Genomic DNA, 15,046 nt, shown 5'->3' with positions numbered 1-15,046 from the left:
AAAAACAAAGGAGAAAAGAGAATAAAGGGAAATAAACAGTCAATAATCATAACTGTGAATGTGAATGGGATGAACTCTCCTATAAAATGGAAATGAATAGCAGAGTGGATTAAAAATTAGAATACTACAATATTTTGTTTACAAGAAACACCTTTGAAGCAGAGAGATACACAGAAAAAAGTTAAAAGGATGGAGTAGAATATATTATGCTTCAGCTAAAGTAAATAAAAAAAGCAGGTGTAGCAATCCTTTATCTCTGACAAAGCAAAAGCAAAAATAGATCTCAATAAAAGAGATAAGGAAGGTGCTTGATTTGGCAGCACATATACTAAAATTGGAATGATTCAGAGAAGATTAGTATGGCTCCTGCACAAGTATAGCATGTACATTCATAAAACATTCCATATTTTAAAAAAGAGAGATAAGGATCAAAACTGCATCTTGTTAAAAGTTATGAAAGATAATGAAGCTAAATGAAGTAAAAGAGGTAATAGAAGGCAAAACTATGCTAGTGAGGGATCTGAACCTTCTCCTCTCAGAATTAGATAAATCTAGGCACAAAATAAATGAGAAAGAAGTTAACGAGGTGAATAGAATGCTAGAAAATTAGATATAATAGATGTCTGGAGAAAATTGAATGGGGATAAAAAGGAATATACCTTTTTTTCAGTGGTTCATGGCGCATATTCAAAAATTGACCATGTATTTGGGCATAAAAACCTCATAGTCAAATGTAGAAAGGCAGAAATAGTAAATGCATCCTTCTCAGGTCATTATGCACTAAAAATTACATGTAATAAAGAGCCAAAGAAAGGTAGCTATTTCACCCTGGCCAATTGCCAACCCCCTCATTGGTCCACAAGCTGACTTTCAGATGACGCCACTGGCACTGAAGATTCTGCTGTTCTGGAGGCTCACTCTGTGCTGAGGGCTGAGATCCTCACTCAGCCAGGACAGCAGGTGATCCCAGTCACCTAATTAATCCATCTTTGGCTGGAAAATGGTCTCACTGAATTCTTTTGTGGGTTAGGCTGCTCTGGGAGTAGTCTTATGGCATTATTTTTGGAGTGTGTAGATGGGTTTGTCAGGCCTTTGCTCTGCCATCTTGGCTCTGCCCCCCAAGAATATAGTTTTTTCTCTGTAGTATATGCCACCTGAACAAAAACTGACCATGTATTAGTATATAAAAACCTCCTAATGAAATGCAGGAAAGCAAAAACAGTAAATGCATCCTTTTCACATCATGATGTAATTAAATATATGTGTAATAAAGGGCCAAGGAAAGATGATTAAAATCAATGAGAAACTAAGGAATCAAATCCCAAAGAGTGAATGGCTCAAATAACAAATTATAGAATGATCAATTATTTCATCAAGGGAATAATAATAATGAAACAACATACCAAAAATTTTGGGATTTATCCAAAGCATAACTTGGGGTAAATTTTATATCTCTAAATACTTACATGAATCAAATAGAGGAGGGAAATAAATTGGGCAGACAACTAAAAAGCTAGAAAAAGAACAAATTAAAAAGGCCCAATATAATTTCAAATTAGATATTCTGAAAATCAAAGGAGCAATCAATAAAATCACAAGTAAGAAAACTAAGGAACTAATAAGTGAAACTAAAATTTGAATTTATGAACAAATCAATAAAACATATAATTATCTTTCTAATTTTATTTTTTAAAACAGAAAGAAGTGAAATAAGCAGAAGCAGAAGACCATTGTACACACTAGTAGCAACATTGTACAATGATTCTCTATGATAATTTTAGCTCTTCTCAGCAATACAATGAACCTAGAAAATTCCATGATCTAAAACAAGTAAAAACAAATGGTCAGCATTTTCTTAATATTACAAACCAAATCAGCAGGAACCAATACAAAAATCAAATTAATGAAATTACTTAAAAACCAAAGAATGTGTAAAGTATCTCTATTAATTCAACCAGAAAATAACCTTTGTTAAAATACAGTTAGAATTAGAGAAATATTAATTGCAAAGTAGGTTATTCCAATAAAATAAAATTGAGCATAGTATAAATTAATTTACTTACTCAAGGTTATATCAATAATGACAAAAGTCATCTGAAGGAACAAAAGATACAGGATCTCAAGGGAAATAAATAAAAAGAAAGAGATTGGAAAGAAGTCAAACTATACTAATCTTAAACAACACTATAAAACATTATTAATTTATTAGAACAATTTGCTACTGGTCAATCAGTAGAGCAGATGAGATACATACATGAACCTAGTAACCAATTATTTGAAAAAAGGCCCAAAGACTACAACTACTATAGTAAGGACCCATTATTTTACTAAATAAATAAACAAATAAATAAGTAAATAAACAATCAAATAAATAAATAAATAAACAAATCAACAAACAAATAAATAAATATATGACCTAACTCTTCCCAATATTACAGATATGTGAGATGTTTCCCCATTTGAATCACCCTGATGAGGAAGTACTTTATATTTTTAAAATATCTTTTAAAAATAAAGCTAGGAAGATGGCAGAGGAAAGGCAGTGAGCACTCAAACTCATGATACTACTCCTCCAAAAAAAAAACAAAAACAAAAACAAATAATGAGATAGGACAATGCCTGGAGCAGTAAAATGCACAGAAGAATGTGCTGAAATCATCTTCTAACCAAGAATGGCTTGGAAGGTCAGAAAGAGGGAGCTGCTGTGCTGATACAGGAGTGGAGCCCAACCCCACATTCACCCTGACACAGATCCCATCCCAAGAAGGCACCACCAGAGAAGGAGACCCCCAGAGCTTCTGAAACAGCTGAAATGACCCCTGGCAGCTTTGTCTGGAACAAAGCTGACAGTCTGGAGAGAGTACTGAGCCCCTGGCAGGGGGGAGACTGCAGGGGTGTATACTGGTGCTGAGGCAGAACTTGGTTTCTTCACTGCTCAGAACCAGGAGGTAGGCTTGAGTAGCAGTGGCCCAGGTGGGGGAGGGGCACAGGCTCATCACAGCTGACAACCACAACACACAAAGTTGGTCTGGGGTCATCTACAAAACAAGAAACAGGCCAAATGAATGAAGATCCTGCCCCTCTGTAAATCATACCACCTGGGACTTCTGAAGCTTGGGATACTACAGCCTGGAAACATGCCCTACTTTAAGGAACTGAAAGTCAAGTAAAATAAAGGCAAGATGAGCAGCAGAGAAAGGTGAGGACCATAGAAAGTTTCTTCAGTGACAAGGAAGATTGAGGTACACCCACGGAGGAAGAGGTCAACGTCAGGGCCCCTATAGCTAAAGCTTCCAAGAAAAATATGAATTAGTCTCAGGCCATAGAGGTACTCAAAAATGACTTTGAAGATAAACTTAGAGAGTTAGAGGTCAAAAATGGAAAGAGAAATGAGGTTGATGCAGGATAGACATGAGAAAAATGTCAACAGCTTGAAAAGCCAAATTGGCCAAATGGAAAAGGAGGTATAAAAACTCTCTGATGAAAATAATTGCCTAAGAATTAGGATTGAACAAATGGAAGCTAAGGACTTTATGAGAAAGGAAGACACAATAAAGCAAATCCAAATGAATGAAAAAATAGAGGGAAATGTGCAATATGTTCTTGTAAACATTGCTGACCTAGAAAATAGGTCCAGGAGATATAATTTGAAAATTATTGGTCTACCTAAAAACTATGATCAAGGAAAGAGCTTAGACATTGTGATGTTTAAAATCTAAATTGTGGTCGACTTAAATCAGAAGCTTCAGTACCAGTCTTTAGGCATTAAACATTTATTAACGCATAGAGGTATTCACAAGGAGTTAAGAAAAAGAAGCCTAGAAACCTAGCCTGGAGTTCTAGCCTGGTTGGGTTCTTCCTGAAGTCTTCCTCCATGAGCCTGCTTTAATCAGGAACACTCTAGCAAACTGTTTGTGGAAGCTTTTTATAGATCTGGAACAGAGGCGGTCCTTACACACTGCTTCAAGGTGATTGGTTGGCATCATCCAAATCCATTGGCTTTGAAGGTATTCTCAAGTTGAGTTCACAGTCTAGTTTCTGAAAACAATACCTTCTTAAGGGATAGCCAGGTGTGATTATAATCCAATTAACTTGAAGTAGGCTTAATCATCAGTCAATCACTCTCACTTGATTCAATCAGTATAGATTAATCTCCAGGTGGGTCTTTGAGTATCTGCTAAATCCCATTATTTCATCACCCATCATCTTCCAAGAAATTGTCAGGGAAAATTGCCCTGATATTCTAGAAGCAGAAGGTAAAATAGTAATTGAAAGAATCCACTGATCACCTCCAGAAAGAGATCACAAAACGGAAACTCCTAGGAATATTATAGCCAAATTCCAGAGCTCTCAGGTCAAGGAGAAAGTATTGCAAGCTGCCAAAACCAAAGAATTCAAGTACTGTGGAGCCCCAGTCAGGATACCACGAGATCTAGCAGTTTCTACATTAAAGGACCAGAGGGCATGGAATATAATACTCTAGGGGGCAAAGGAATTGGGATTACAACCAAGAATCATGTATCCAGCAGAAGTGAACATAATCTTTCAGAGGAAAAAATGGGACGTGAAGGAAAAAGAGGACTTTCAGGCATTTGTGATGAAAAGACCTGAACTGAATGGAAAATTTGACTTTCAAATACAAGACCCCAGAGAAGCATAAAAAATTAAAGTTGGGGGACATGCCAGGGGTCATGCAGTGGTTGACTGTGTTTTGTATGAGGCCAGGTTTTGGCTGGGAATCTCTGGCTCCAGAATGGATGCTTTGTCCACTGTGTCACCTAGCTGCCTCATGTTGACATCTTTAGGATTAAATTGAGGGGTAAGGGGAATGCACTGGGGATGGGGGGAAGGGCAGAGGTAGCATGGGGTTAAATCCTACATGAAAGAAACAGGAAAGGGATTATGGAGTGGGGGAAGAGATGGGAGAGAAGGAGGGCAGTAAATGAATTTGAAACTCATCAGAAAAGGCTCAAAGACCTTCAACTCATCAGACTTGCCTCAAGGAGGGATTAACACACACACACACACACACACACACACACACACACCAAATTGGGTGGAGTAATCTATTTAATCTGGGCAGTAAATGAGAATCAGAATTGCCTCAAATACCTCAATCTCATCAGAATTGGCTCAAGCAGGGAATAACGTACACTCTCAATTGGGTGGAGTAATCCCTCTATCTCTGCAGAAAAATAGGAGGGGAAGGTGATAAAGAGGGACGGGCAAAAGAAGGACAGATTGTGGGAGGGGACAGACAGAAGCAAATCCCTTTTGAAGAGGGATAGGATAAAAGAAGATGGATAATAGAATAAATATCATGGGAAAGGGAATAGGATGGAAGGGAAACAGTTAACAGTAGTACTCATGAAAAATAGAAAAGGGGGGAAAATTGTACAAAAATATTTATAGCAACTCTTTGTGGTGGCTAAGAATTGAGAATCAAGGGAATGTCCATCAATTGAGCAATGACTGAAGAAGCTGTGGTATATGATTATAGTGAAATGGTATTATGCTATAGGAAATGACAAACAGGATGATCCCAGAAAAACCTGGAAAGACTCATGAGCTGATGTATAGTGAAGTGAGCAGAACTGGGAGGACATTGTGCATAGTGACAGAAGTATTGTTCAATGAGCAATTGTGAATGATTTAACTACACTCAGCAATACAATGAGCCAAGACAATCCCCTTACTATCCACCCCCATAGAAAGAACTGATAAAAAGAGCACTTGTGGATTGTATATATATATATATATATATATATATATACTGACTCCTGTCTTGTGGAGGGGGGAGAATAGAGAGGGAGGGAGAAAAATTTGGAACTCTACATCTTATGAAAATGAATGTTGAAAACTACCCTTACATGTAACTGGAAAAAATAAAATAAATATTTATTGCAAAAAATTAAAAAAAAATAAAGCTAGAAAAACATTAGTCCTTTTCTCTTTTCTGTCTGTTCTCTAGGGCTTATACATTCAAAAGATTTTTTTTTTAATGATTTCAATGTAAATGATTAGCAAATATTTAATTCCAGCTCCAATTCCTCATTTTTATATTCTTCTTAGACATATTCATTTCGAAGTCCAATGATCAATTCAATATCAACATGTACAAAGTTCTCTCTTAGCTTCCCTTCTTAGCTCTGTATATCTAGTCTCTTCCTATTTTCCCTCTTTTGACAGCATGAAAAGTCTCATAACCACTTTGCCTAATCATCAGAATAATTTCTGAGTCTTAACTATCCCTTACTTTTCATATTTAATAAAATGCCAAGTTCTGTCATCCCCAATATGCAAATATCTTTGATTTTGTCAGGATGGATATCCTGTCTATTGATGAAGATTGATTCCTTTAGCATCCTATACTTGACACCATTTTCCACCCAATAGAATTTGTCAGAAGTTACATATATTTCACTTACATAGGCCTGGAGAATTCCAAGTCACAATTTAGCATTTAGCAACTTAGGACCTATTTAATGTTGAATATAGTGGATAGTTCATTGGACTTGAATTCAGGATGATCTGAGTTCAAATACTACCTCAGAAGCTTACTAGCTGTAAGACTCTGGTAAAATAAGCATTTAAAAATGGAATAATATTTATTAAGAGCCTACTACGTGTCAGACACTCCGTTAAGTACTTTCCAACAAATACTGCATTTGACCCTTATGACAACTCTTTGACAAAGTTTTTATTGTTCTCATTTTACAATTGAGGATACTGAGACAGATAAAAGTTAAGTAATTGACACATGGTCACACAATTTGTATCTGAGGCCTGATTTGAACTGATCTTTCTAACTCCATATCCAGCACTCTATCTACCTAGTTACCTTGAAATTGAGATAATATCACCTTCTTATTTATGTTATTGAGAGAATTAAATGAGATAACATTTGTAAAATGCTTGTAAACCCCAAAGTGCTATATAAATGCTACCTATTTTTATTGATAAATGCTTGTTGTGGGCAGCTAGGTGGCACAGTGGATAAAGCATTTTCCTGGACTCAGGAGACCCTGAGTTCAAATCTGGCCTCAGACATTTCACAATTATTAGCTGTGTGACCCTGGGCAAGTCACTTAACCCTCATTGCCCTACCCCCTACCCCCAAAAAGGTGAAATTGATAAATGCTTGTTGACAGACTGACCTCCATTTCATAATGCACTGGAATAGACTTTTACTGGAGTGTCTGTTAATTTTGTCTTCATATTGATTCATTACTTTCCATACCCATTTTCACTATCCTAATCTTAGTATATATCACTGCTTCTGTATATTATTAAAGGATCATCCTAATCAGTCCATCTCAGATTTATCTAGTTTGCATTTTGCCAAAATAATTGCCATAATTCACTCTTCTACTCATAGAAAGTTAACTAACCTCTTTAAATTTGGGGTTCCATTAAATTTCAGATTGTCATGGAAAGGAAAATTGCATATTAATAGAAAGTAGCCTATATTTGTATTACAGAAATAACAAGAAAACAGGGCAACAATGCTTTAATTTAAAACTTCATAGATTCCTCCTGTGTTAGGTTTCCATTAGGATTACATTTTCATCATATTTTGATATTCTCTACTGGTGAAGATTCTATAATTTTTCTTTTCCTAATAAATGGAAGCATATGGTGAATCCTGAGGTTGGAACTAAAAAAAAAATGCATGAAGACATGCAGACTTGAACTCAAGGTAAAGGGAAAAAATTTCTAAAAAATTTAGTCATACAACATTTGAATAAGCTGCCCCAGGAATGAATGAATGAATTAATTAATTAATTAAAATTATTTATTACCTCATATGGCAATGTCTGGGGGTCTAGAGTAAAAAGTGAGTTTCCTGTCATTGGTAGTCTTCAAGTAAAGATCGGATGATCACTTGTTATGAATGTTTTAGAAAGGATTCTTATTTTGCTCTATGTTGGACAAAATGACATCTAAATTACCTTATAGCTCTAAAAATCAATACATGGTGTGTCATAACCTATTTCTCTATTTTAGACTGTATATACACACTATATACCAAGTGATGTGAAATCTCATGACCCAGTTAAGATTCTAGGAAGAATATTTTTCCACATTGTTAATAGCAAATTCTCGTTTTTATGCCTTCTTTAACTGGGAGGGAATATAAATTCATGGGACATTAACTTGAAAATAAAGTACTATACTTTATATCCATTCTTGATAAACTAGGAAGATTATGACAATGTTCATGATTAAATTATTGTTACTCTATTCTCTAGTAAGGTCATTGCAAAAGACAAGGATATAGGGGCAAAAATCACCCTCTTTTGTTGATGTCTCTTTAAATTCAAAAAAGACCCTTTTCATTCTGTGAATAGAATGGAGAGATGATTGATAATAATAGACTGAGATTGATACATGATAATTATTAATAATCAACATTTGGAGGATCCAGTGATCTTTCCTTCTTTCTTAGTCCTTTCTCCCACCATACTCTAAGGTCCAAATTCTCACTGAAAGAAAGATTCATCTAAGTCAAACCAAAGCCAAGCTTACAAAAAAGAGTTTTGGACAGATCCTTTTGTCTATATAGCTAAATGAATTACTGATGAGATTAAACTACACCTAGATGGAAATGATTTTGCTCTTATCACCTTGAGTGGGGATCTACATTTTTTCCATGTCATCTTGCAAATAGTTGAGTGACCTGAGTCACTTAACTTAGGAATTCATTTTAATATAACCCAAGTCCAATCATGTCAACCAATTAGATTTTATTGCTGTTAACCAATTTGATGTGATTGCTATGTGATGGACCTCCTTTGGTTGGAAGGGTATATGAATTGTGACCCCACAACCATTAGGGGACTTTTGGTCTGAGAGAAATGCTTAATAGACCTCCTTTTACTAATAACCCACCAGCCTATTAATAGAATGATTAAATTACCCAGAAACTATGTCTCTCATAGTTTTAGTTGTCACTGATAGATGGATAGATAGAGAGATAGATAGATACATAGATAGATAGAGTGAGAATTAAAGCACTACCAACCTGTTGAGATAGATATTGCAGGGAAGCCCTGCCATGAGGAGAAAGCATATGACTTGGCATCCACATGTGAATTAGTGTCTGGAAGTGACCTTTTCTGGGATTTCAAGGTCAGATCAGCATCAGGAAGTGATGTCTGCCACCTATGGGTCTTGTCAATAAGTGCTACCAACCAATTAGCAGGGATGGATGGATGTGTGGATGGCCCTGTTTCCTGTTTCACAGGAGGCTTCTGAGAGGTGCAAGACCTTTTGTTTCAGGACCTCAGCTTGGCAGGAGGACAGATGCTGGGTTCTCTTGGATACTTAGATGAAGTTTGCTTTTTACCTCTCTCTCTTACTTCACTAACTTCTGATGCACTTTAATAAATACTTAAAAGTCTAAACCCTTGCTAAAGCTTCTAATTTAAGGTGACCCCTCATTAGATTTTAGACATCATTGCTAGAATTTTAGGCCCTTACAATAGATAGATAGTGTGAGTTAAATTTTCCCCAACACTTAGGGTTAAGTGATTCAAATTCAAACAAATGAGTTCTTTGACTAAATGAATGTGAATTATTGTACTTTACCTAATTCTTTAGTTGCTGAAATGAATAGAAATGAAACAAATAGGAGTAGATATTATGTAATATGTTCTTATGTATTGTAAACTTGTCCCCTGGTCAACATAACAAGTCCATTTGTAATATGATTACATGGTCAATGAGATACCTAAAATAGTAAATTCTAAGTTGAAGGAACCAATCAGCATTGAAGGTTGTTTGATTTTAGGAATTTGCCCCAAATATTGTACATTTGGCTGACTGCCAGCTGTGATGGGGGCACCCCTAAGCTCATGTCCATGATTTTTTAGATAGTGACCATTTGTAATTGCACAGATTCTGTACCATTTGAAATAGGCTCAGAAGATAATATGGGTTGAGTTATGTCTAAAATTAGTAGGGTATATAGGCATTCAAGCCTTGCTTGGGTATAAAAACCACCGGATCCCTAGGCTTGGGGTCTTCTGGCAGGCTTACCATTGCCAGAGGCTAACTGTATTGTGAGATAGGCCCTCTCTCAATAAACCTATTTTCTATGGCTTTGAGATTTTGTTTTTATTTCCTTTGTCAAACTTAAAAATTTTCACAACCATAGATAGATAGGCAGATAGTTAATGAACTCCCTACATACTAAAAAGATAATTCTAGTCCCTGACATTATCCAAGTGTTCCATGGGTGAGCTTCAGAATCAGAACCAAGTGATTTCACTGAAGATATGGATTGTAACTATAAGAAATACCAGTAGCTATTCCATTCTTGTTAATCAAGTGCTGACCATAATGCATTGCACTCTAAACTCATTTTCAGAGTATGATTTCCTAAATATTATTTACAGTCTATCCTTAAGCATTTTAATTACATTTCTCCATCTATCAGGCGTGTGCATATGTGTCTTTGTGTATGTGTGTGTTTTGGTTTTCACAGCATCTAAGTGTCCTCAAGCTCTCTAAAAAAATATTATCTCCCAGGCTTTCTATTCTATCAAAACAACAGAGCTTCTTTTGATACTGTTGCCTTAATACTATAGTAACCTAGTGCATTGCCATTTAAATTTGCCGCTGCAGGGACTGAAGCAGAGTAGCCTATAGTTCAACATACACAGTCATATTCCAGTCAAGTGGAACTATGGGCACCATAGGGGGCCATGGTAGTAAAAGTGAAATTTTAGTGATTAAGATCCCTAAGAAAGGAATACAAACTTTTATTTTAATCACCTTTGAAGGGTGATAAATAGATGAAAAGATTTAGAATAGAAACCACTCTACCCAAATCAAGCACATCTGACCTTTCAGAGCAGATCAGAGCAAAAATAGAAATTGATATGTGAATCAAGCAGAGAAAAGGAAATGAAAGTACAGTTACTGCTCAGTCATTTAGACAGCGGTGAGGAAAAGATGGATGCAAATGGACATGTCCATTGATAAAAAAGTGGGTATTCCTTCCCTGACAAATGTGAAAAGACTGCAAAGAAAAAAATAATAAGTACCTTCTAGCTAGTTAGCTTGCAAATTCAAGCTGTTCTCCCCAGATATCAAGAGTTATATGTTTCTCTTACTGAACTCACTAAAATATTTGCCACTTAATTTCTTTATTCAACTTGGCTGGAGGGAGATTCATTAGAGAGAGAATAAGGCAGCATAGAGCAGAGGAATCAAATTAGATAATTGTCACATGTCACAGCATATCGAAGTAGATCAGTGGGGAGTAACCAATTTTGGTTTTCAAATATTCTCAGGCATAGATGAAAATTTTTCAGGAAAACTTGGACATTTAATAAAAGACTGCATTTGAGTATCCCCAAGAGCAAAGAGTTTTATTATCACTCAGAGGAACAACAGCAATTTCTTTTTACTAAAGACTTTCTATAAGCAAGTAAAGTTTGCAAAAGCTATTCATCACCACCATGGCAACATTCACTGATAGTTCTTAAATCACCTTTCCCCCTCTTTCTACAATCAGTTTAAGAAAATTTGCATTTGTGTGTGTGTGTGTGTGTGTGTGTGTGTAGGTTCTTTCTATTCTTACTGTTTCCTCACTTGTACTCCTCCCTCCCCCCAAAAAGTTCTTTGTGTTAAATGACTATTTCACATGTTCCCCAGCATCCTAATTGGCTAGCACAGTCCCTTACACATAATATATGCTTAATAGATTTTTTTTCTGATTATTTGACTTAATCATAGACTTGGAGTTAAAAGGTACTTTAAAGGTCATCTGGTCCAACCTCCTCAGGAAGCTGTAATAGAAGTATAAAAGAGCTAGCAGTTACATGTAGCTCTAAAGTTTGCAAAGCATTTTATGTCCTTATTTGACCCTCATAACAACACACAGGATAGATGCTATTTTGTCTCCATTTCTTGATGAGGAAACCAAGGCTGAATGATTCAGTGATTCAGGTTTACTCAGCTCAATAATGTGTAAGGAGTAATTTGAACACAGGTCTTCATTATTCTAAATCCAGTGTTTTATCCAGTATACTGTCTAACTCCCTAAAATGACAACCAAACTTATATAAAATGACTTGATCAAGATCATACAGGTACTCAGTAGCAGAGACCAAGATTTAACATGTCTTTTAACTACAAATCAAGCTCTCTTTCAATTTCAGCAAATGAATGTGACCATAATACAGATTACAAACCTTCCAAAATCAGTTATTATAGCCACAGTTAATGCCTTTTGATTAGTCAGTGAGTGATGGGTGTTGTACTTCCCTTGGATTCAGGATTATCTGAGTTCAAATTCTGCCTCAGAAGTTTACTGACTGAGATTCTGGGTAAAGCACTTAACCTCAGCCTCAGTTTACACAAGGATAAAATAACCATTACCATAAGCAAATTACATGAGCATGTTATAATTTATTGATCAATTTTATGGACAAGAAAAAGAATTCAGTAGCAAATAACATATAGAGAGCCTTACAAAATGTGAAATAGAGACTTCTGATTACATAAAATTTAAAAAGCTTCTGCACAAAAAAAATGTAACCAAAATTATATGGAAAGCAGAAAACTGAGAAAGATTGTTTTGCAATAAATATCACAGATAAAGGCATTATTTCTCAAATATATAAAGAGAGCTGAGTCAATTTATAAAAATACAAGTCATTCCCCAACTGAGAAATTGTCAACAGGTATGAAAACATAGTTTTCAGACAAAGAAATCAAATCTGTCTATAGTCATATGAAAGAATTTTCTAAATCATTATTTATTCTCTAAATCATTCAATTTAAAACAACCCTGAGGTACCACCTCACACCTATCAGAGTGGCTAATGTGACAAAAAAGGAAAAGGTTGGATTTTGGAGGGAATTTGGGAAAACTGGTACACTAATGCTAAAGTGGAGTTGTGAATTGATCTAACCATACTGGATAGCAATTTGAAATTATGCCCAATCGATCTGAATACCTTTGATCCAGTACTACCACCACTAAGTCTGAATCCCAAAGATAGGAAAACAGGAAAAGGACCTATTTATACAAAAATATTTATTGCAACTCTTTTGTGGTGGCATGGAATTGGAAACCTAAGGGCTGCCCATCAATTGGGGGATGCATAAATATGCTGCAGTTTATGATGGCAATGGAATACTATTGTCCCATAAGAAATGATGAGGCAGATGATTTCAGGGAAAAAACACTAGAAAAACTTACATGAATTCATGCATAATGAAATGAAGAGATCCAGGAGAACATTGTACACAATAACAACAGTTTTGTTCCTTTTTTTTAAACTTTTTTTCTTATCTTTCCTTTTTATGGCGGGGGTCAATGAGGGTTAAGTGCTTTGCTCAGGGTCACACAGAACAATATTGTTTCAATGAAGAACTGTGAATGATTTAGCTATTTTCAACAAAAAAAATGACCCAAGACAATCCCAATGGACTAATGATGAAGTGTACTATCCATCTCCTGTGAAAGACCTGATATTGAATGAATACAGAATGAAGCATTCTACTTTTCACTTTCATTTTTTTTCTTTTTTTTGAGTCTTCTTTTACAAAATGATTAACAATGAAAGATTTTATATAATTGCATATGCATAACCTATATCTGATTGCTTATCATCTCAATGAGGAGGGAGGGATAGAATTTGGAACCCAAAACTTTATAAAAATGGCATTTTTAAGTTGTTAAGCTTTCTCAGAATCTACGATTGGGAAAACCAAAGAAAATTACCAAATACTGGCCTCATGTAAGTTATACTTGGTTTCTTTCCATGAATATTGCCACAAAGCATGATATTTAGCTGGTGATTTTTACTAATTCTAATCACTTCTCAATTCTTTGATTTACTTCTTCAGGTTTCTTGTGACTATATCTGAAAAAAAATGAAGTATTATCTAATGAGAGCTAAATGCAACACTTCAGAAATAGGTCAATCAACAATCATGCCACATTAATATATTGTGATATTTTAATATAATCTGTTTATCTAACAAATAATTACTTAAAATTAATTTAGGAGAATTAGGGTGAATGGAATTCCAGTCCCAAGGTATATGTATATATGTGATATGTGTGTATGCTTGCTTATGTACACACATATAAACGTATGTATATAATAGCTCACACTACTGTCTCTTTTCAAAAGATATTTTGGAAAAACAGGCATAAACTGTATAATATATTAGCTTGACTAGGTTGGAATTCAGGGCTGCTTAATAACTGTCCGTGTTTCCATCTCATTTGACCTCTCCTTATCTTTATCATTTCCAGTGGAAGCATTTGTAAGAAGGACAGTCAACATGACATCTATAGGTTGTTTTGCTACACAAGATAACAATTTGTACAGCTGTGTCCCTTTACATTTCAAGGACAAAACAGCTTGTTCTCGTAGAATGCTTTGGTTCAAAAGTGCCTTGAAGACCATTCTGTTCATTGCAGTGGCCTTAAGAATATTTTCAAGCCAAGAGTTTTTTTTTTAATTACTCTTTACTTATGGGGCCCTCCATCCACCCATCTCATCTCTGTCTGTACCAGAATTCCATTGGACAGAGATGTTTTAAAAATACCAGTTTGGCTATGGATGATGCTTTAACTTTGATTTTTAAGAATAATTTTTATATGCTTCAGAGACAAAGAAGAAGGAAAAAGAATAAAATATTTCCCCAAAATTTGTCACACCATAAAGTATACTTTAGGGAACTGAGACAAAAATACCTTAGAAGAAAAGTGTCATAAAGTCAGCAAAATGAGTACAGGGCTGCTAAGCAATACCATCAAAAGCTTTAACTAGAAATTATTATCTTTTGGTTAACCAAAAGAAACATTACCTGGAGCAGCCAACATGAAATACCTTCCACTGAAAGGAAAGGGACAGTTCTGAGACATTCCCTTATAAATGGAGTATAAACATTATTACTGAATATACATCAGAAGAGGGTATTGGCAAGGCAAGATGGAACAGGAGAGGAATTCACAGCAACCCATTAGATGGTAGCTTCTTATTTAATTTTTTTTTGATTCCTTATTTCTATACTA

General features: G+C 35.3%; 1 non-coding gene across 1 annotated transcript; it reads left to right on the top strand.

Moving 5' to 3' along the window:
* The first annotated feature begins 304 nt into the window (after positions 1–304).
* On the top strand, positions 305–411 carry LOC122752213. Its single transcript, XR_006356002.1, has one exon. It is a non-coding gene; the product is annotated as a U6 spliceosomal RNA (small nuclear RNA).
* The last annotated feature ends 14,635 nt before the right edge of the window (positions 412–15,046 follow it).

This window comes from Dromiciops gliroides, chromosome 3, assembly GCF_019393635.1.
Source record: "Dromiciops gliroides isolate mDroGli1 chromosome 3, mDroGli1.pri, whole genome shotgun sequence".
Lineage (NCBI taxonomy): Eukaryota > Metazoa > Chordata > Mammalia > Microbiotheria > Microbiotheriidae > Dromiciops > Dromiciops gliroides.
This window is presented reverse-complemented; position numbering and strand designations above follow the sequence as displayed.